Below are 21,784 nucleotides of genomic sequence, written 5' to 3' on the forward strand. Positions count from 1 at the left end.
TTTCAACTCTAATTTTAAATGCAGAAGTAAGTTTCTTAATTTCTCTGATTTTCTAGATTCAGTTCAGTCAGTTTAAAAAATAAAGATAAATATGTTTGGAGTGTTGCACTTCTGAATCTCTCATCCAGCTTTAGGGCACTTTACTGGTCTTCTCCATTTTAAAGAGGCTTTTCTTTCCTCCAGGAGCAGGGGGATCGGAACCAACAAAAATGTTCTGTCTTTGGATGCAGTGAACAGGTGATAATCAGGGATGTTAAAGGCTCAGTTTAAACACACCAGCAAATGAGCTAAATAAGAAGCACAAAAGAAAAATTTTCTTTGCCCTCTTTCAGTTATGTTTCTTGGCATATTAATAATAATTTAAAACAAATGAACAAACTAATAAACAGCAACAAAACTGTTAATTTTAAACTCCCTAAATTGCCAGCACAAATTTTCCACTGATGTAGCACAATGTAACTCAATCACAGAACTTTACCTATTTACACTGACTGAAGATCTGTTCCATAACCTTCTATTAGATGTGCAAGTTCTTAAACAATGAGCAGGGTATTTTACTGATTTAGAAACATCCTTCCTTTCTTAAGAACGTGCCCTCTAATTTTTCATGCTGATTAGTGCCAGTTCCATCAATTTACCTTTGGGTTTTCAGCCAATGCAAAAATATAAAGGACAGACCAAGAAGATGGAGGCAAATTATTTGTAACGAGAAAGCTTGATCTGTCTCAAGTGTAAAGGATTTTTACCTCCTGCAGTGACATCTCCTGGGTCCCTGATAAAACACTGACTGTCAAAGGCAAAACTGTGTCTTTTAACACAGCAGACCTTGAGCAAGAAAAGAAAGTCCAAGGAGAAAGCAACAAGGTCAAGAAAAAATTATTCTGGAGGAAAGATGGAAGGTCTGGTGCTGTTTAGTCAAGAGGAGGCAAAACTGGTAGGGATGGTATGGCAGAAAAAAACCCACCATTCCATGTCATGCTGAATATAGTGGAAAAGTAGAGCTGGAATATATTTTAGCTGATATGAATAGCTTTCCAGCCACAGGACATGATTGGGTTGGAGACATCTGTCTGCCATGATCCAAGCATGGGACAGGTGGACATCACTCAGGAGCGAGGGTGGCCCAGTCAGCACCGTCCTTTGCCACTCCATGGAAAGGCTTACAGTGGCCAGGGAGCAAGAGAGCACTCGGTCTGAGTCAGAGCAACACATCTTTTAGAGGATTAAGAGATGATGTAGGAAGTTGAGACTGCAAGTTGCCGACAATGAATACCAGACGGCCGATGAGGAGCTGCCAGCTCATCAAGGACCTGACTCAGCAAAGGGCTCTGCTTTCTGCTATTGCTGCGCCAAGGGTTTGCTGCTCCCACACTACACTGCATGCCTCAAAAGCCAGAACAATCTTTCTTCTTCTATTTTTTCTTTTTTTTTTTTTTTTAACCGAGGGAAATCCTAAGCCAGTGTCTCCCAAACTGGGAGGACAGAAGACAAGTGGCAAGGGAGCTGAAGAAGAGGATCACTACTCCAGGACTCCATGTTCTTCATGCCCTAGTTCTTCTTATAGATGCACAACAGCTCTATAGGCATCTGTGGTCTGTCAAACAGCTGCTTGCCAGTCATTCCCAGCCCAGCTACTGTGGAAACCCTCCTGTGACAGCCACAGTGCCTGTGCTCCTCATCTGCTCCACTTCCCTCATGCTGGGCAGAGGATCCCTCCCTGAAGCCAGAGTGGGCAGCAGCAGCATTCCTTTGCCATTCCTTCTACCTGCACATGGGACGAGGATAAGCTACTCAGTGCACAGTCAGGGGAAGAGAGACAGGAAAGGGGCTTCAGTAGATAGCAGATTACAATAAATGGGAAAAAATGGGGATAAAGTGAGCAAAAAATACTTGCTGAATGACACAGATCAATGGTTGGTGGAAGTTTGCATCTCTTATGAATGGCAGATGAGCATCCAGTACACTTCCTTGCTTCCTGCCAGCAATTCCCAGGTTCTCAGACAGTCTTTTGTTTGCCCTTTCCACCAGCACATGGACACCAACTGATCTCATGGTCAATATGAAGCTCTGGAAACGGGTTTGCATTACTGTCTCTATTGTAAAAACAGCTGAAAAATGTGAATTTTCCATGTTGAATGTGAATTCTGATGCTAATAAAATTTCTCCTCTGAGCTAGAGAGACAAGACTACCACAGATCGTTATTCGAAGGGAAACAAAAAGATCTAGCTGATTTATTCCAGAACAATTAATTGGGCTGTTGCCTGTGGCTTGGACCACAGGGTCTAAGGCACCCAGCAGAGTTGTCCTCCCTGTCCTCCCAGGGAATGGATCTGATTCCTGACAGACATCTGCCTGTAATACACAGGGATACCTGTAGGTCTCCTCAAGACTTCTGCAGTAAAATGCTTGTTCACCCACTCCAGGTGTTCAATCAGAAAGTTTATTGGTGCATTTTTCACAATCTCGCCTGTGATATTTGGTCTACTTTTATTATTTGTTTGGTTTTAAATTGTTCATTATAAGCTTTGATGCCCCACAGATAACCTTTCCATCAGTGTACTACTGAAGATAACCTATTAACATGTTCCTCTTACGAAGCAATAATAGGGTTAAGAATTTGCATGGCTTATTTATTAGAAAAATGTGTGCAAGTAAGTCAAGGAGTTTTCAGTGAGTTACTCTTTATGAGTTAGATTCAATCAAGATTTCTCCTGGCTTCAAGGCTGCGGTAATTGTCCAAGGCAGATCAGCTGCCCAAGCCTTGGTGCCTGCACCAGGCTGATGTGGCTTCTCATGGCAGCTGAGCATGCACAGGGTCTGTGGCCCTGCTCAGCCACCATGCAGCCAAACCCAGCAGATCTCGAAACCAAGGACTCAAGAAGAGATCCCCAGGATCCCAGATGGCCTCTTTGCCACGGCGGTGGTGTGGTATCCCAAAGGAATCCTCAGATGGGCCAAGTGTCAGAGAGTGCCAAAGGTGGGTTGGAAGACCCCAGCTCTTCAAGAGCACCACGTTTGTCTGAGCAAATGGTGACATAGGAAGTTGTCTTACTGAGTGCATCTCTGGATCTTCCACATGGGAAAGAGACCTGCTCAGCAAGCCTTGTCATTGACCTAACTGCAAGCACTAGAAGATGGATTTCTCGCTCTCTGTCTCCCCCATACACAACAGATTTTCTTATTTTTGGACAAGATTTGTTTGACCTGAAATAATAATTTTTATTAGCCTGGAAGTATTCGTTCCCGTTTTCAAACTGAAATCTTAAATTGGTGTTTAGAAGATGTTTTCAGTTAGAGGCTGACTCGTTTTATTTATTTTTTTTATTAGGACTAAGCAGGCCAAACCCAAGTTGGTCTATTTTGGATTAAATAAACCATTTCAGGTTGACTACCCCCTCTCATGTATTTGAAGTATGAAAAATAAATAGGCTTTGCTGAAACAAAGATAAATGTATAAAACACTTTCTGGCCCATTTTTCACACAGCTGCAGCTCAAAACCCCTCCTACTTGGACTAACTCTTCCCACTTCTTCACACAGCCTGCTCTATTCCAAGCACTCAAACAGAAGATGTAAAAACCATCTTCAAGTAAATAAAAGCTACCTGCCAGCTGCAAAACAAAACACTGGAAAGCAGAAATGGATCTCTTTTAAATCTGAAACAGAAATTGCAAGCACTGAAATTTTAGCATGTGGCCCCACCCTTACAACTGCCTGCTTTTGGTAAACCAAGCCACAAACAGAATGCTAAATCCTTTGGCAAACCATATCCCTATGGAGCAAATGCAGTGTGAATGACATGGGGGGCTATGTCCTTGGTAGCTTCTATTGGGGTAGCTTTGCTGAAGTCAAAGATTACACAACTGGAACAGCAACAGCCAAGACCCAGCATCCAGAGGTCTCTGAACCTTGGGGCAAATATTTAGAGTCCATTCTTCAAAAACTTTGCTCATTTTAATATGAGATAGTCTCTAACAGCATTTATTCAGAGGTAACTACCAAGACTCTGACTTCATTGGGTGAGGGATTTTCAGCTCCTCAACGTGTGTTCTTCACATGCTGGGGGTAATACACAAGGTTAAAAAACAATTCTGTTCCCTTAGCAGACATCAGAGGATTTGCAGCTTACAGCACAGACATATCAAACAGGACAGGTTTCCAGGGACTATCTTCAGTGCTGTTTGTACACAGAATATGGACCACTGTGAGTGCACTGGTGTAACAGTTATGGCAATAAAGTCCTTGCCCACTGGGACCCAGTTTGCATCCTTTTTGTTTTGTTTTGTTTTGGTTTTGGTTTTGTTCTCTTGCATTTCTCAGGGTCCAGCACCAGGTCCTAGAAGACTATTTCATTTATAAACAGTCACTCTCTATTGCATCCAGCCATCTCTAAGGTCTTTTCCCTTCCTAAGTCTGTTGCTTTTATCAAATCAGCCTTGTTCCAGCTCATGCCCATTGACAAGCAGCCCGTTCTGTGCCCTGTCTCCCTTGCTCCTTCACACAGAACTTGGCTGTTGATGGGGAGTTGCATATCACAGCTCTCAGGCTGGAGGGTTTTCTGTTTTTTCAGAAGAGAAAGAATAAATGCTTCATTAATGTCCTCTCCTCCTCTTTCCTCCAGGACAAGTCTGCAGGAGGTCTCTCTGCCAGGATGATGGGACACTCTGGGCACAGAGCTCGCACACTGTTGGGGAGCACTTTGTCCTTTCTCGGATGGTCTGTTCCTACCACAGCAGCCTGTCTCTGACTGCAGTACCATTCAGATTGGTGTGGCTGAGCCAAAGGCTAACTCAGCAGCTTTTCCCACTATATAAAGCAAGGATGGGCTTGCATTGTGAACACTTTGTACAGTCCTGGATGTCCTTCACCCACACAGCTTTAAAAAGATACAGTGCAAACTGCAGTAGGGTCAGAGGAAAGCGACAAAGAAGCATAGAGGTACAGTGCTGTTTGCACACAAGGAACAGCTGAATGCCCCAGAATGATTTAACCTGGAAAACAGAAGACCTGGAAATCAAGTAAAGGATTTAATATGGTCAAAAATCAAGTAATCATGAGAAGCATGGAAATCTTAAGTAGAAAATGCCCATTCACTGTCTTTTCCCATGCATACTGTGGAGCTCACAGCTGATAGCTGGATTAAGTCCTATGAAAAAGGGTGGGTTTGTACAGTGTGTGCATTTTAACTATGGAATGCCAAGACTGTACGTGGCCTCACAGGAAGACTGGACAAGCAAAGATGGTTTGCTGTAGTACACGGAACCACTGAAGGTTCAGGTAGCCCTGTAGTGAATGGTTGGATGCTGGGAAAACTTCTGTGGAAGTGGCATGTACACTTGGACCCTCGTAATAGGCATTCAGCCACTGTTGACCACTGCCTAAAACTTGCGATCAGACCAGACAGACCTTTGGTCTGCCCCAGCATAATTTGCTACCACACATTCCCCACACAGAATCATGCTCTTCCTTTTTTCTCTGAGGACTGCAAATTTCACTGGTATGATATGTAAGCACTGATGCACCAAAGTGCTTCCTCTCTTCTTCAGGGTATGGCACGCCACACCCAGTCCCACAACCAGTCCACTCCGCTGGGGATCAAGCCACATTTTTGTGCTAAGTTTTGCTCTTCTGCCTGCTCTCTGAAGGACAAAGCCTCCCAGCCCTTCTATGCCATGTCCTAACACTGTTTTCCCCTGGCCCAGCATGCCCAGAGCTAACTGAAGACTTGTCAACTTCAGAGGAACTTCTTTAGTGGGCAAAAGTTTTGCTAGGGTGGGAGGTTGAGCATGGCCCCTGAGAGAAGGGATTTCTGCACCCCTGTCTCTAAGGACTGGCCAACATAAGCAGCTGTAATGATTTCTGGACATTCAGCAGTTTTTGCCTTGGCTGTAGAAGGCCGCTTGTGTTAGAGATTCCATAGTGGTGCCTGCACCAGCTCTGAAGGCATCATCAGAGTCCTCGTAATGGTCTCAGGCAGACAAGTCCTTGCTGGGCCACCCTGATCCAGGCAGAGCAGGACAATCACGATCTAGCTGGGGGAAAAACATTCATATAAACTGAATTGACAAATTTCCTTTTGGGTCAGCCCAAACCACTACATTTGACCCAGTGTGAAATATTTATTTTACTTTTGGAAACAAAAGTCTTCTCCTTGTGTTCCGATTCAGTAAAAGATCTCGTTTTGAAAACGCTCATGGCACAAGTGTGTTTCAAAAAAAATTCTTTAAAGGGGTTTCTCTGACTTCAGCACATTTGACATATTTATTAGTTTTTCCCAACCCTCCTCACCAAAAAAGAAGTGTCACTCAGCTAACCTCACCATGGGATCTCTGGCAAAAAGACTGCAACATGGTGCCATAGCAGTTTTCAAAACAGAAATGATCATGACCACAATTAAATAGCCCAGAGTTGGGGATGGATCTGACCACAGACTGTTGAAGTCTAACTCATTCAAACTGGAGGAAGCAGCAGCCCAGCCAGTGGGGTACAGGCAGCACCACAGCACTGAATACAGGCAACATCCATTAATGTCTTGACATGGTTCACTTCTAGGTTCCAATGCTCCAGGGGAGTTAATGGTCACTTTAGCCTTGTGTACAAAATCAGGTAAGAAACAAGGGCTAAGTAGGGAAAAAAATGCTGTCCAACTCCCCATAGCTCCTCTGCTCCTTGTACCTGAGCACTTTGGCCTCTTCTTCACATTTTAGGAAGAATCTGGCATTCACCCATACATGTTCAGAGATATGCACTGGTTTCACTGAATTATCCTCGAAAGCCTATTTCATTCAAATTAAATTTGTTTAACAAAGTTAACTTTCTTCAGCCCAACGCTATGTTCTTCGGTCTTTTTCAAGTGTGTCCAAAGGCTCTGATTCTCTGTCAACACAAGTTACTAAGAAATCCCAAGAAACTTTGGAAAAAGCTGAGTCTACATTTAAAAAGAATATGCTAAGCAGCTTGCCAAAATATCATGCCTAGCCTCAGAGAGATGTCTTAAGAGTGTGCAATACGTAATACGTGACTGTAGGATCACAAGATAGTACCACAGGTACCCTAAAGCCCTGAGTCCTACAGCACTCCCAGGGGTCCTATAAAAAGTCTGTTTCCTATTCCCATGAAAAGAGCCCATTGCAGCCCCTTGACTAGAGTCATGACATTTCTATCCTCCCCAGAGATTCAGCTTTAACATTTCTTGTTTTCACAAAACCGTTCACCACGGTAGCTCAGTCTGCAAGTGCACCTAATCACAGTCAGTTAATTCATCATTTCTGCTGGTCTCATTACTCTCCCCCTCCCCTTTCACAGATAAACCACATTTAATGGCTGTGTTAAATAACAAGTAGCATGCCAAAGAGTATCTGGCATACTTCAGAAGGGTTATGTCCTACCAGATTTATCTGGGAGTTTAAATCCCATTTTGAAAAAGTTCTCTTGGTTACTGCACTGCTGAATACAAATTTCATAATAATTTATTTCAGAAGAGGAAAAGAAATGAAAAGTTCTTAATTTTTTGTTATTTGTCTATACGTTAATATTTTGATTTCAAGTCCTCATCATAGGGCTTTCCTTAGGTGCAACCTGGCATGTTATCAAAGTATTTGCCCTGTAAATGTGTCTCAGTTTCCTGTTCCCAGACGTAAGCACTCCATGGAAAGATCTCTATTCAGCCTGGCAGGGGCCATGCTAAATCCACCTCCCAATCCTATCTGCTGCTTGTGTTATCCCAGCAAAGAGGCAATGGCATCCCACCATTGAATGCTGACAGTACCTGTGTACCCACATGGCTGGGGTCTGCACGGACAGCAAGCAGCACGCTGCCTTCAGTTCTCACCAAACCCCTTCTGTGTCCACCCAGCGTGCCTGTGCGCTGCAGAAACATCATTTTCCATTTCTTTGTTTATTTTTTAAAGCCAGGCCTTTGATCTTCTAGGTAGTAATAATTTTCCAGCCATCAAACAGGCATTAGGAGTGTGGTATGTGCGTGCCACAGCCCCAAACCACAACTGAGAGCCCTGAATACCCTCGATCGTTAGCCCCAACGGGACACCAAAGCCAGGCTCAGATTCTCAGCCCTCAGCTAAATTTATGTATTTTGCTGTTAACTATTTTTGAAACAGGATGGGAAGGTGTGGCAAAAGCCAGGCATGGGGATCACTTGAATCTGCCTGCATCTTTTGCTTAAAGCAAGGCCACCTAAAATATAGAATGGCTTTTCACCTTGAAAGTGGAGATTTCTTGAGGATTCTTATCATAGATAGGAAGGAGAAATCCAAAGCCAGAAGGCAAAATTGTTGAAGGATTTTCTCAGAATACAAACTATGACTAAAATCACGCATTTCTCAGAAACACCTCCCTTCGTTTTTTTCAAATAATCTTTTTATGGGTTTATTTCTTTTTAATTGCAACAGAATGAAAAATCTAATTAGGAAGCCCAGGGAAGGAAACACTGAAAAATGTTAGCATAGGAGAATCTGTGACCAAACTTAAATTAAAATTATTTTGAATCCTTAATCAACAATGCTTCTCCAGCCTCTACCATCCTGACTATGATTTGCTCCTGCATCCCTCCTTCAGATAAGTACATGGCAGTGTGGTGAGTGTATCTCTTAACAGGTCTGTTTTCAGCCACAGTGTGCTTTTTTGAGGGACTGTTTATACTTCCTTTGAAGAATATTTCTCTAAGTATCATAAGGTTGTACTGTCCCTTGGCATTTTAGTAGTATTTACGAACTCTCATCTCTTGTATGCTTTCATTGAACTATTTTGTTCCTCACCAAAAGATTTCAAACCAACCTACCACATGCATCAAACATGACTAAATAAGTGTGTGATGTCTGGAAAACAGTCTGATGAGAATTTTTGGTGTAGAGATAACTGTAAGGCAGAAAAAAAGCAAGGAATTGAATTTTTATTAATCAGGCTTTTTTCTGTAGCATTGCAGCATGAAATGGTGTCAATTTTTTGCCATGCTTTGGAAGGCTGCCGGCTCCCCATGCTGTGTGCAGGAGAGCCAGAGCCTTCAGCGGGCTACTGCTGTGGCTACCCTGAAAAACCACCTGCAATTCACCACCCTTGATGCACCACGGCCCCTGAAATGAGACAGAAATCTGCTGGGTTTGTACTTTTATAATCATAGGCATTCTACAGACAGTTGTATCTCTTGTAAAACACACTAGTAATCATGGCCAGAATTTGTATCTACAGTCCCTGCCATTTTCACACAGGAATTACATATGCCTACTGCAGAACAGAGTGATCACTGTGGACCAGGATCTGATCTCATTACCCTGCAGTAAATCCAACATTATTCAGTCACTCACGGCTGGTACTTTGGACTTGCACCAGTGTCACTGTGATCAAACCATCCCTCTGCCTGTTTCAAAAAGAATATTTAGAAAAGATGCCAACAGTATCTTTTCCCCAGTACAGGCACCAGCTAAGAGCATGCCCTACATTATTAGAAACTTCTCACCATCTGGTCATACTTATTTTAAATATTACCACCATACTTATTTTAAATATTACCATCACCTCTGTAAAATTCATACTTTCCTGCAGCATCGGGTGCTCCAGGGGGCACAGTGGGACCAAGCACCACAACGAACACAATGTCATTGCCTGCAGAATATTTTGGGTCACTGCTCAGCCCATTTGTTGACCAAGTCTGCACACAAGGATCCTGGCAAGGCTGGAGAGTGAGGCAGAGACACACACAGCCTACACTTGTCTAGTTTCATTCAGGAAATGGCCCCTTTTATCTGAGTCAATGCTCCATGTAGGTTGATTACGCTGCCTAGAACACTGGGCTCAGGGATTTGACTGCCTGGGGAGAAAAGTGACATTTTCCTCATTGCCTTGGAAGAAAAGATGGAGTATAGGGCATAAGCAGCCTGACTTGATTAGATTTTACACTTGTTTCTTAGAATGAGAATTAGAACTGTCTCAGCTGAGTAGAGACTCAGACCTGCCACTACAGCACATTGTGAGCATCAGCTTCTGTCCACCAGGACAGAAATTGCAGCAAATCACCCTTGCATCCCCTGCCCCTGAGCTTGAGACTGACATGTGACTTCTTCATGTGTTCACTGCTTGAAGGTGCTACTGAGAGATCAGATGGGAGTTAGAGGACGCAAAATAAAAGAAATTATATGTTTGCCTTCACATAGTGTCTAGAGAACTAATTACTCTTTGTTTAGGTAAAAACACTGGGGGATAATGATACCAATCAGCGAAGCTGACTTGCCATGTTCTGGAGATCTTCAGTGCACTGAAGGAAAAAGACATTACTTTATGATTCTGACACCAACACAACTCTATGCATACTTTCTACACGGTGCTGTTGTTGGCTGTTTGTAGAGGAAATAAAAACTGCCTCTGTCTTCCTGAATCTCCTTTAACAGTCACAGTCCTGCATGCCCACAATGCTTTTCCCTGTGGGACACCGGCAGCCATCATCAGCTGGAATTAGCCCGAGCAGTTCGCCATAACTGGGGCCCTAGTTAGTGCCTCTGTGGGAGCAGGAGCCCTCAGGAAGCACGGTCCCTCTTAGGGTGCAGTCCCAGGGCAGAGTAGCTGACACAAGCTGGTGCAGCAGGAGGCTGAGATCATCAGGATGTCAGACAACCTGAACACCGTGAAGACGAGCAATAATGAAATAACACCAGCAGGATCACCCTCAACGACAATAACAATTTTAGCTATGAAATTGAAGTTCCTCAGCATTGAAGCACCAAGGAGGACAGAAGTCTGAGTGTGCTGCCAAGTCGCAGGATAAAGATGCTGCAGAGATGCATGGAAGCCTTGTGCCACTGGAGAACACCAAAAGAGCCATAGAGATCTGCAAGGCTGAAGAGCCCTAAAGACCTAATGCCACACAACTAGAGCAACCCTTAAGAGCAATCTGTCATAGCAGAGTCAGGCAGTCAGGAGGAAATCAGGCAGATCAACAGCAAGATGCCCTGTTGGTAAAATTTAAGTAACAACAAGCAAAACATTTTAAAGCAAGGGAATAAATACTGTATATATCAGAAGAGAAAGGTTTACAGGCCTGAGGGCAGTGAAGAGACTGTCATAATGAAGAATAAAAAGAAATAGGTGGAGCAGCCCAATAGAGCCCCTGTCTAATCCTTTCACAGCATAGCACCATAAAAGGTCTTAAAGTAAGGCTGGTCAAAATTTTCCATCCAAACTTCTCTACTGAACAGTAAAAAGAGTACTTTTTATGATTATTCTGATTTTTTTTTTTTTTTTTTTGACCCACAGCTGCTTTCCATGAAAATTTTCAACATTTTGTGGAAAGGCCAAAAAATACCCAACCCTCTGTTTATGGCAACTAAACTGTTTCAGACAAAAAAAAAGCTAACATTTTTGGTGAGAATTAAAGAATGGCCTGTAGTTTTGAGACATGACTGATCCATTTGTTGCCAAACAGCAAATACTTCTTGGTTTTCCACTAAAAAGTCCAAATTATTCTCTGGGTAAGAGGGGCACTTTCCAAACCAGCAGCACTATAAATATCCAAATAAAAAATTCAAACTCAGTTCCTGCCTTAAGGGATGGCCAATGCTGAGATCTTTGTAAAGAAGGAGTACTGGGAGCTGGTCAAAGAGCAAAACCAAGTGGAATAACAGACTGATTCTGGGCAGGATACAAAGAGAAATGGAAAAAAACCCAGGAAAACCAGTGTGGTAGGTTGATGCTGGCTGGCTGCCAGGTGCCCACCAAAGCTGTCCTATTGCTCCCCTCCTCAGCTGGACAAGGGAGAGGAAATACAACAAAAGGTTCATGATTTAAGGATGGGGAGAGATCACAGGCAAACCAGACTCCACCTAGGGAAAATTAATTGAATTTTTTAGCAATCAGAAGAGGGTAATGAGGGGAAAAAATCTTAAAACACTTTGCTATCACCCCTCCCTTCTTCCCAAGTTCAGCTTTACTCCTGAATTCTCTACCTGCTTCCATCCAGTAGCACAGGGGGTTGAGGCATGGGGACTGTGGTCAGTTCCTCACAATTTGTCTCTGCTGCTCCTTGATCTTCAAGGGGAGGACTCCTTACAGGGTCCACACCAGTGGGTCCCTCCCACAGGAGACAGTCCTTCATTAACTTCTCCAGGATGAGTCCTTGCCACAGGCTGCACTTGATACTCTGCTGCAGCATGGGTTCCTTCTAAAGGGCTCAGTCCTTCAGGAACAGACTGCTCCAGCATGGGTCTCCCATGGGCTTATGAATCCTGCCAGGAACCTGCTCCAACATGGGCTTCCCACAGGGTGACAGCCTCCCTTGGGCATCCCACTGCTCTGCCATAGAGTTCTCCACAGGCTGTGGGTGGATCTCTGCTCACCTGGGCCCCCATGGACTATGGGGAGCACTCTACCTTACCATGGTCTGCACCACGGACTGCAGAGGAGTCTGAGCTCTGGCACCTGCAGCACCTCCTGCCCCTCCTTCTCCACTGACCTTGATGTTTACAGGGCTGTTTCTCTCACACATTCTTACTCCTCTCTCCCACTGCAATCAGTCTTGAGCAGTAATCCTTCCCCTTGTGAACTCTGTTATCCCAGAGAACCCACTGTCCCTGCTAGTCTCAGCTCTGGCCAGTGGCCAGCAGCCAGATGTGAGTCCATCTTGGAGCTCCAGGACATTGGCTCTGTCAGACATGGGGGAAACTTGTGGCAGATTTTCAGAGAAGTCACCCCTGTAATCCCCCTGCTACCCAAACCTTGACATGCTAACCCAATACAACCATTAAAAAAGAAAATAATTTAAGCTATTAAGCTGGGAGACACTGTGAGAGAACTGGAGCTCAGACTGGTGGTTTTGTTGTAGGAAGTGTCAAACGGTTTGGTTTTGGATGGCTGAGAAGCAATTTCCAACTGAGCATCTAAAGACTTGGAGACCAAGCTGCTACAGTCTTGAATACTTGGCCAGTCACTGGTCCTGTCTGCCTCAATATCTTTGGTTGCTTTATAATGAGAGAGAAATGCAGGGTACATTTTTTAAATCTGCCTTTGCCAGGGCAGGCATTGTCAGGCCAGAGAGGTTTCTCTAGCCTTATAAAATATCATCCAGTAAAATAAATACATTATTCAAAGAAGCTAAATCAAAGTTTAAAATACTAACATTTATTGCAGAAATCCTATATGGTGCTGTATATTAAAAATATTTATTTAAGGAAACTGTTCTGTTGGACTGGAGCCAACTCTTGTGTTTTTAGTAATAAAGTATTTCATCTCGTTTCACCTCTAACTTTTGATCTTGCAGCAGGTATCACCAGAAGATGGCAGGGTAAGCCAAGGCAGCTGTAAATGTCATCATGCATTAGTATAGGACCTGGAGTTAATTTAAACCTATTTATTTGTGTGATTCACTTGCTTTCCTATCACCTAGCAGCTTACTTCACAAATGCAACTGTAGCCTGGGGTAGATTTTTCTCATGAAATTTCAGGCTTAAACATATTACTGCAAGACTCGCAGCAGCTGAAGTGATAATAGAGGCCAAGTAGCATAAACTTCTGGAGGAGAAAAAAAAGACTCTCCATGGGTTCCCCATAACCTCTGAAATCTTCATCAAGCCTAAAGAGAGCTAAAATGCAACACATCTCTCAAAAGGATGCAGCCTTCTGTGAAAGCAGGGGAAGAAACTGATGGACCTAATAGTCTGGTATCTATGCTAGAGCAGAAAAGGTAGTAAGAGGAACAGTCCTGGAATAAAAAATTAAAGTGTTGGAGCTCTGTCCAGCCATGTTAAACAGGAGGAAGAGAGGGAATTATCCCCCTGCAAAAGGAGAAAGCAGGTCACACAAGGAATTAAGGTGAATTAATCAGAGATTAGGCAAAACCAGTCAAAGCCTGCTTACAAAATCAAATACTTCTGGTGCTGCATTCTGCTGGTAAAGTTGCACAACATGAAGTCAGGGAGGGAACAACATGTTGGGAATGGCACCCTCAGCTCAGCAATGTGGATGTCAAGTATTTAGCACCAGAAGCAAGAGCACTCCTGTCAGACAGGGGCACAGGGGTATCACATGGCATCACAAGGGGAGGTCTGAAAGCAGACCCTGTTCTGGCACTACAAAGGTTCTGTCTTGGCAGTGACCTGGTCACAGAGCCATTGTCATCAGCATGTGTCCACCTGAACTGGGGAAAACATGGTGGGGAAGGCAGGCAGGCAGGCAGGCAGGCAGGCAGGCAGGCAGGCAGGCAGGCAGGAAGGAAGGAAGGAAGGAAGGAAGGAAGGAAGGAAGGAAGGAAGGAAGGAAGGAAGGAAGGAAGGAAGGAAGGAAGGAAGGAAGGAAGGAAGGAAGGAAGGAAGGAAGGAAGGAAGGAAGGAAGGAAGGAAGGAAGGAAGGAAGGAAGGAAGGAAGGAAGGAAACTCTGAAAAGGATATTTAACAGACAGTATAGGAGTGGCAACAAAGGATTCACGAAAGAGGAAGAGGCTGGTTTCCTAAGCAAGGATAAAAGGCTGTCTAAGAAAAGGAAAGTCTGATTTTTAGTCTCTTCTTCCTTCAAAAATCTTACCAAATGGACATATGTTGAAGGATATCGTTTTTGTGAGGGAAGGAGTCCCAGGTAAGCATGGGGCAAGCATCATACTCAGATTGCATTTCTTTAGAGACTCAGTGGAGATCTGAAAAAACTAAAAGGCGTCACAGACAGCAGTGACAGGAGAAGAAGTTTAAGAACAAGTAGACACAAAGAGGGAAGAGGAAAGCATGACTGGGACATGTGGCTTAGTCCAGGGTAAAAGGCAAGGCTATGCAGTTCCTGAATTTCCTCTGGGACCAATCCCAGTTAATTGACTTTAAAGGAGCTCTTTTCATTTCAGAGTAGCTGTTTTGGTTCCCATCCTTGTGCATAAAGTATTATGGCCTTTTTATTAAGAATGTGCACAAATTTCACTCTGTAGTGACATTCATGTCAGGCTGGACTGTGGGCAGCAGGTTAACTTCAACCTCACAAAATAAGCATTGCTTATTTTCAGTCCCACAGTAGGGTGAAGAAAGCATATAGTCCCTTCCGTTGGTTTGCTGCTTAAATAAAACTAAAAGACATTAATGTAAACTGTGAAATACAAAATCTTTAACTTAATTAATTCTCCTTCACTAACTTGAATTTTTAGGCTCTTTTCCTTAGAGCAGGATAAATTTAAAAACCTACTTCTGAACTCATTAAGGCCAGTATAAATAAGGAGTAATGGCTCATGCTAATGGTAATACACTTGTGTATAAATTAGCAAAACCAGATTTAGTTTCACTCTAACTGTTTTGTGTTGTACTACATCTACTTTCACTCCATCCTCACGATTACATTTCAAGAGGTGTTGCTGTGCCTTGCACACTTGCACAATAAGTAAAACTATTAAATAAACAGGGATACAACAGAAATATGAAGTTTCAGAATATTCAGGAAATCATCATTTCCTGAAGCTGAATAAACATTTTAGAAAAAACTCACCCAGCAGGAAATGAAGCTATCTGAAATAGCCAGTAGGTTCAGGGGATGTGGAAAGGGGTTTGTTCAGAGGCGTTAAATAAACAGAGTAAAATGCCTTGGGAAATAGTTCCCTTTATTTTCTTTCTTGGCTAACAATGTTCATGTTACATTCAGCCTTCAGCACAAGAGACACAAACAGGCGACATGCAAGATCACCAAGCTGAGTGCAAACAGATACACAGCCTTCCTGGTTCTGCAGGCATCCTGAATTGATAGCTAAAGGACATCTCACTCCCCTGCTCCACTGCAGAGTACAATATCTGGGCATATTAAGTATTAGGCAAGTTAAATATTATCAAAATAACCATTTCACTGCTCTCAAACTTAACCAGTCTGCTTATCCCTTGGCCAACTGACCTCCAAGCCACAGGAAACAATACAACCATATATTGATAGAAAGGCCTGTGGTACATCAAAACCTACTAACCAGGAGATGACATCAAACCTTAGGTCTAAACATCAATGACACAAAAGGGAAGAATGTAAATCATTACATTCATGCTTAGATCTCTACAGTCTTCTGTCTCAATACATCTGTGAAGATAACATAGAATTTCACAAACACTGTACTGGAATATCACATAATACAAGGACTTTGCTGCATTTTTTGGCTCTAGCCATGGCTCAGGAAAACAGGTGTTTCAGTCCAGGGCCTTGAGCCAGAGTCAGGTGGTGAGTACAGACTATAAAGTTTCCTTGTTTTTTGTCCCACTGTTCTCTCTCCTTGCCTTAAATTCCAGTGGGTTTTAATTCCCCTCCATGAAACTGTGGAGAGAAATGGATGGTCTTGGACTCTCTGAGTGTTCTTGACTTGGAGACCAAGAGCAAGTTTTTCTATGTTTTCTACATGGGTGTCATTCCTATGCCCCAATAGAATCAATAGGTTGAATGCAATTGAGACAGTCAACATGCATAAGGATATCAGACTGGGGAGAAAAAATGTGTTCACAACTTTAAGTGCCAAAACACTTTAAAAAATTTATACTTATTTTCCATATGCCTCGGTTGCTGGCATGTAAGATTGAGGCTGTAACCCCTTTACGCCTGTGGAGGGCATGAGGACTTGTGGCACAAGAGCTGTGTTTTCCTGCTCAGCTACACAATGCTTGGCACCATGGGTCCATAGCATTAGTTATTAATAAAATATTAACAGCAGCAATGCCATCTGGACCTGCATCTCATTGCTGCTCTGAAGTCTGAGAGAGTAGCCTTTTCAAGGAATATGCTCCATCACTGAAGTTGTCATTCATGGACCTTCTGGAGAAAAGATGAAAATGTGGACATGAGGAGTAAAACAAGACAGTCCTGAGAAATTAAGAGGAAAGGCAGAGAAAATGGAGGAGGCAGTAGAGAAACACAGTGAAGGAAGGTGTGTGAAGAAAAAAATTAGGGGAGAGATTACAGCAAAAGAAGCCAGAAAACATAAATTAGCGATTTTGAGAAGCAGAAGATGTGGAGAGAATGTGAACCAGGAAAGTGAGGAGAAAAAGTTCCAGCAGGTCTTGATAGCAGAGCTCTGATGAGAGTTCACACCCTTCAAACGAGAAGTATGGGCCCCTCCCCAGCAAAACTGGGCTTCCAGTGCCAGCAAAATTATTTCCACAGCTGAGAATGCAGTGCCAGCAAATGCCTGCAATCAGCCCATCCAGGTGTTCTGTGATACAGGCTGCACCAGACTCAACCCATCAAAACAGTGGGAATAAATCCATGAGCCAGGAATTGGGCCCCTACTTGGCTGCTGCTGTGCAGAAACGAGAACACAAGTAGCCAAAAAAAGACACATTTAAGGTATAACTCAACAAAAATAAGAAACAGACCTTTTGATAGCAGACATGCTAGCAAATCAAGTTAATGGTATAAGAACCAGCTATCCTGCAGGAGAGACAAGGACTCTGGACTCTGCTGTCGGAGTCTGATATGCTAACTTGCAGACATTCCATCCATTTCACTTTTTAAACTGCATTTACACAGGCAAACTATCCTATCTGAGCTCTTAATTAATATTGTATGAACTACACAACCTGCAGAGATTCGAACCTTCATCATTTTTCAGTTTCTTGCATCCCAGTGAACACCAGCATGACTTCTGTGGTGGGCCCTTGGTCTCAGCAGGTGAGTGCAGCAGTGTCAGTGGCTGCTACATCATCACCACCACTGAGCTGTGCTGCTCGGTGTTGCAGTGCTGCTTTATGATGTCTCAGGGGAGCCAAGGGCAGGGCACTCAGCACTGCTTGTTCCACAGGTTGCTGTGCAGACTTTGGGAGGGACTGTTAATCCAGTCAGGGGGAATCGGAGCATGACAACTCGGTCTGATGGAAAAGAGAGAGACACTATGACCCAGATCTGTTTTTTCAAGCACAGTTCCAACACATTGAGTGCATTATATAGCAAGGGGTAGGCAAGATTTTCTATAAACAAAATAGCAACCCAAATCCCAGTGATTGCTCATGTATCTGTACCAACAAACAATAAAACTGGGCTGGAAGGTGCTCTCTGGGGCACCACATCCAACTCACTGCTGCTGCAAGCAACCACGTCACAGAGTCCCCTCATAACCATTAATTCACTTTCTTTTACTAGGGCATCAGGGTGTTATCTATTTAACTATGCCAGATATTCATCTTTTTATCACTGCAACACAGAGTTTTGTGAAGGAATCCAGTTCTTGGACCGGAGAGGGAACAACATGGCTGCTCACGAGTCAGATTGTCTTGGCCTCTGTCTGGTCTTTGTTTGCACAGGACTCGAATGTTCACGGCATATATTTAAACTCACAATCAAATCCTGATATGATTCAAAATTATGGGAGTGTTTCCTACTAGCAAAGTCTTGCTCTGCTGGATGAAGATCATTTTCAAGATAACCACCCACTTTCCCGGGAGGCTTTCTGCAATCAACAGCTGAATGACTCTGAGTGAATGTAACCAGGCTCACATATGGTGCTCAGCATGTGACTGGCAAGATCCCTGCCCTCGTGTTACATGGGATATGGGAAAGCTACCACATCAGGACATGGCGTTTCCCCCAGCACCCCACAGCGCTCCATGTTATGCTTAGGCTGTTCTCCCTCTGCTAGTCCCTTGCCTGGGCTGGGCTCCACTTCAGCTGTGGGGGAAGGGACCCAGGAAACTTTTCACCATTGCTCTTGTCTTGAATTCTTCTTCATTGCAAACTCTCCTGGAAAAATATCCTCCTGCAGTTACATCAGCACTGTGACAACACTGAAAGTTTGCAGTGGCACCCAGAGGGGGTTAATTTAAGCAAACTGTTGGGCAGTTTTAGAGGAGAGCCAAGAAGGAGCAACTTCACTTTGTATTTTCTCAGCCCATTCCCTAAAACTTCCACAGCAAGGAGCCATGGATCCAGATTGGTTCTGTCAGCTGCCTAATGTGCTTGGGGAAAGTGCAAATCAAACAGAGGTAACCAAATCCCCTTTGCCTGCTTTCACATCTGCCCAAACACAGCATGCAAAGTCAGGCAAGACACCAACTGGACACTGATTTTGCAGCCTTCGTGATTTCAGGCTCCCTTTGACTGCACTCACAGTCCCCCAGTGCTGACAGCAGCCCCCTTCTCTGCATGAGGCAGAGCAAAAAGGATGGTCTACTGATCCCATCCAAAGCAGGAGGCTAGCAACCTCCCTCTTTGAAAGGGAGATGCAAAAGGGAGCCACCTGTCTCCTGAGGAAGCTCAAATCCTCTGCAAAGGAGAGAAAGGAATAAAGGAAAATTTACAATGAACTTCCAAATGAATGATATGCCTCCTGGGAAGAAGACAGTAAATTTCTTTTGGTAAATCATTAGTCACAAAACACATTTCAGGTTGGCTGATGATTCTCCGAAGTTTGAACAATTTCAATAAACTGGTTTTGCCAAAACAAATTAAGATTGAGTGGGGGGCAGAGACAAGGGGGGGTGTTTAATCTACCAGAAGCAGCTTGTTTAGACACTTTCTGAACATAAGCCCTTCACATTTTGAAATATTTAACTTTCTGTGTACTTACAATTGAGGTCATGTAAATAGAGGTCATGTAAATAAAATTGATGGTAGTTAACTTTCCATCCAATAACACAAAATTAATACTCGGCTAAAAATCGAAGATGTAGGTTTGATTTCTTCCTGTGGCTCAAGGGGCTGCACTCACATTCCAGAAAACTCCATTGACCATGAGTCAGTACTGGTGAGTTTCTGCTCTCCTGGATCTTTGTGGATGGTGTTGCAGAGTCTGCAAGTTAAGTGTCCTTTCTGATTAAAAGGACTGGCTTGAAGCAAAGCCCTGTACCCCTTTGGAGGACAGTAGCCACTTAGCCAGTTGTCAGTCCCTCCCAGTTTTTCCTGGGGCTCTGCCAGCACCCCACGTGTGAGGCTAAGGATGCTCCAAGGAGGAGAGCACTGCCAGGAGGTGAGGATGAGGCCAGGAGCAGAGCTGGCAAAGCTGCCTCCAGCAGCACATTGTACACTTCCTTGCAACATGAACAGAGGAGTAACCAGGGGCTCCTTTCAAGTCAAAGAGAAGTATAACCTACTGCCACCTCTATTAATTTAATTTTCTTGGCTTTTACCTCAGAACTCCAAGCAACAAACTTTCCATGACTTTTTACCCCAGAGTTTGAGGGGTTTTTTAACCTCTTTTCTCTACAGCAATTTAAAAATCCTGATGTTAGAGAGTACAACATGATCTGCATTTTAGTGATTTATTTCAATTACTTTGCAGATCAGCAACAAACTTATAAGTCGGTTGTTTACTCAGTCCCTCCTTGCTGCCCTCATTTAACCTACTTCCACTTTATTTAGATACTTGGTAAAACAGACTGGTTTTTTTCCAAATTATCCCAGGAGCAGTTGTCTTTTTGCTTTGGATAAGGCACCAAGGAGTCCTAATTGCTCACTCTATCCCTGGAAAAAAAATTTAAATTTAACCTTACTAACACTAGCTTCCAAATTAATTTCATGCATCAATGCCTATATTTCTAGTAGATAGAGTGCAAAATAAAGAATCCATTTGTTTAGCATAAAAAGATTAAAAACCTAATGTAATTTTCCGATTTCATGTTTTTTAACGTGGTACATTGTATAGCTGAGTGAGAAATCAGCTGAATTTCCCTCATCCCTGACCATATGATCAGGAGGCAGCTACTGCAGGTACAGCCCTGTGAGGGAACTCTTTTGAAGTCAAAAGAAGTCAAAAGGACTTAAGATGCCTTTTTTAATGTGGTCTCTTTTCTGTGTGGAGTGCAGGCCACACTTAAAGGGCTTTCTGTGTGCCTGTGAGAAATGCCCTTCTTGAAACTCATTTTCCGTCTCTGCTCCACAAACTGTGTGTAAAAGCTGAGACCACTCAGCAGATCATCACATGCTTCAGTGTGTGCTCATCTTAATCATGCTTCTGTGAGGTCCCAAAACCAACAGATTAGTCTGGATCAGATAATGTAGTTCACAGTCTAAAGGCTGAATGCAAATATCTATTATGAAAGTAACAAAAAACTTCTTTTTCTCCTCATTCCCTTTAAAGTCAAGGACATCTGCTTTGCACTGAACTGATTCTACTTTTCACAGGGCAAGCTCATTGTATCTATTTTGGGGGCCATCACTCAGTGATGTCCCAGGCAGGTACCAAGCTTGTGGAGGTCAAGTAGGACCAGGTCTTTGTGTCCCTCTAAACACAGACTGCATTTCTCAGGGGTAGGATAGGCATCATTACACTCCAAAAAGTGCCTTCTCAGGGAAATACTGGTGGGCATTGCCTCAAAAAGGGCAGAGGGGTTCCTAAAATGCTAAGTTTGCTGTTCTCTCTAGTCACAACGTGTCTGGTAGGGGCTGCCTCAGGTGCACAGTGACTTTGGGTAAGGCTTGGTCTTTCCTTCATGGCACCACAGGTGGGAGACAGCAGCTGTCTTGTGCCAAAACACCCCCTGCAATGTGCTGGGCACCATCAGTGAGGCCCATCACGGTTATGGAAATCGGGTGGCTGTATGTCCTTCCATTGAGCTTTGAGCCACAGCAGAAAGAGTGGGTCTGGAGTCACCTATTTCTCCCATTCCTCACTGACTATCCTTCCTAGTGCAACCATTCAGGCTGCAGTGCACCAGCAGAATACAACGGGGAAAAGAAAGAAAAAAAAAAGAAAAAAAGAAAAAAAGAAAAAAAGAAAAAAAGAAAAAAAGAAAAAAAGAAAAAAAGAAAAAAAGAAAAAAAGAAAAAAAGAAAAAAAGAAAAAAATTCCAAAGTTTCTGGAACACATTTCAGTTTTCATAGTCTTGTCACCCAGTCTGAGTGCAACAGTCAGAGT

General features: G+C 43.4%; 1 long non-coding RNA gene across 2 annotated transcripts in view; it reads right to left on the minus strand.

Annotated features, from left to right (window-relative positions):
- The window catches only part of LOC134548619 (uncharacterized), a 67,185-nt gene extending 49,527 nt beyond the window's left edge, over positions 1-17,658 (minus strand). Inside the window, exon 1 of one of the 2 annotated variants that reach the window (XR_010079827.1) lies at positions 17,533-17,658. This is a non-coding gene — a long non-coding RNA (uncharacterized LOC134548619). Of the gene's footprint in view, positions 1-17,516 lie in introns of both variants that reach the window. The other variant, XR_010079828.1, reaches the window with a different exon arrangement.
- Positions 17,659-21,784: the final 4,126 nt, after the last annotated feature.

This window comes from Prinia subflava, chromosome 3, assembly GCF_021018805.1.
Source record: "Prinia subflava isolate CZ2003 ecotype Zambia chromosome 3, Cam_Psub_1.2, whole genome shotgun sequence".
NCBI classification, from domain to species: domain Eukaryota; kingdom Metazoa; phylum Chordata; class Aves; order Passeriformes; family Cisticolidae; genus Prinia; species Prinia subflava.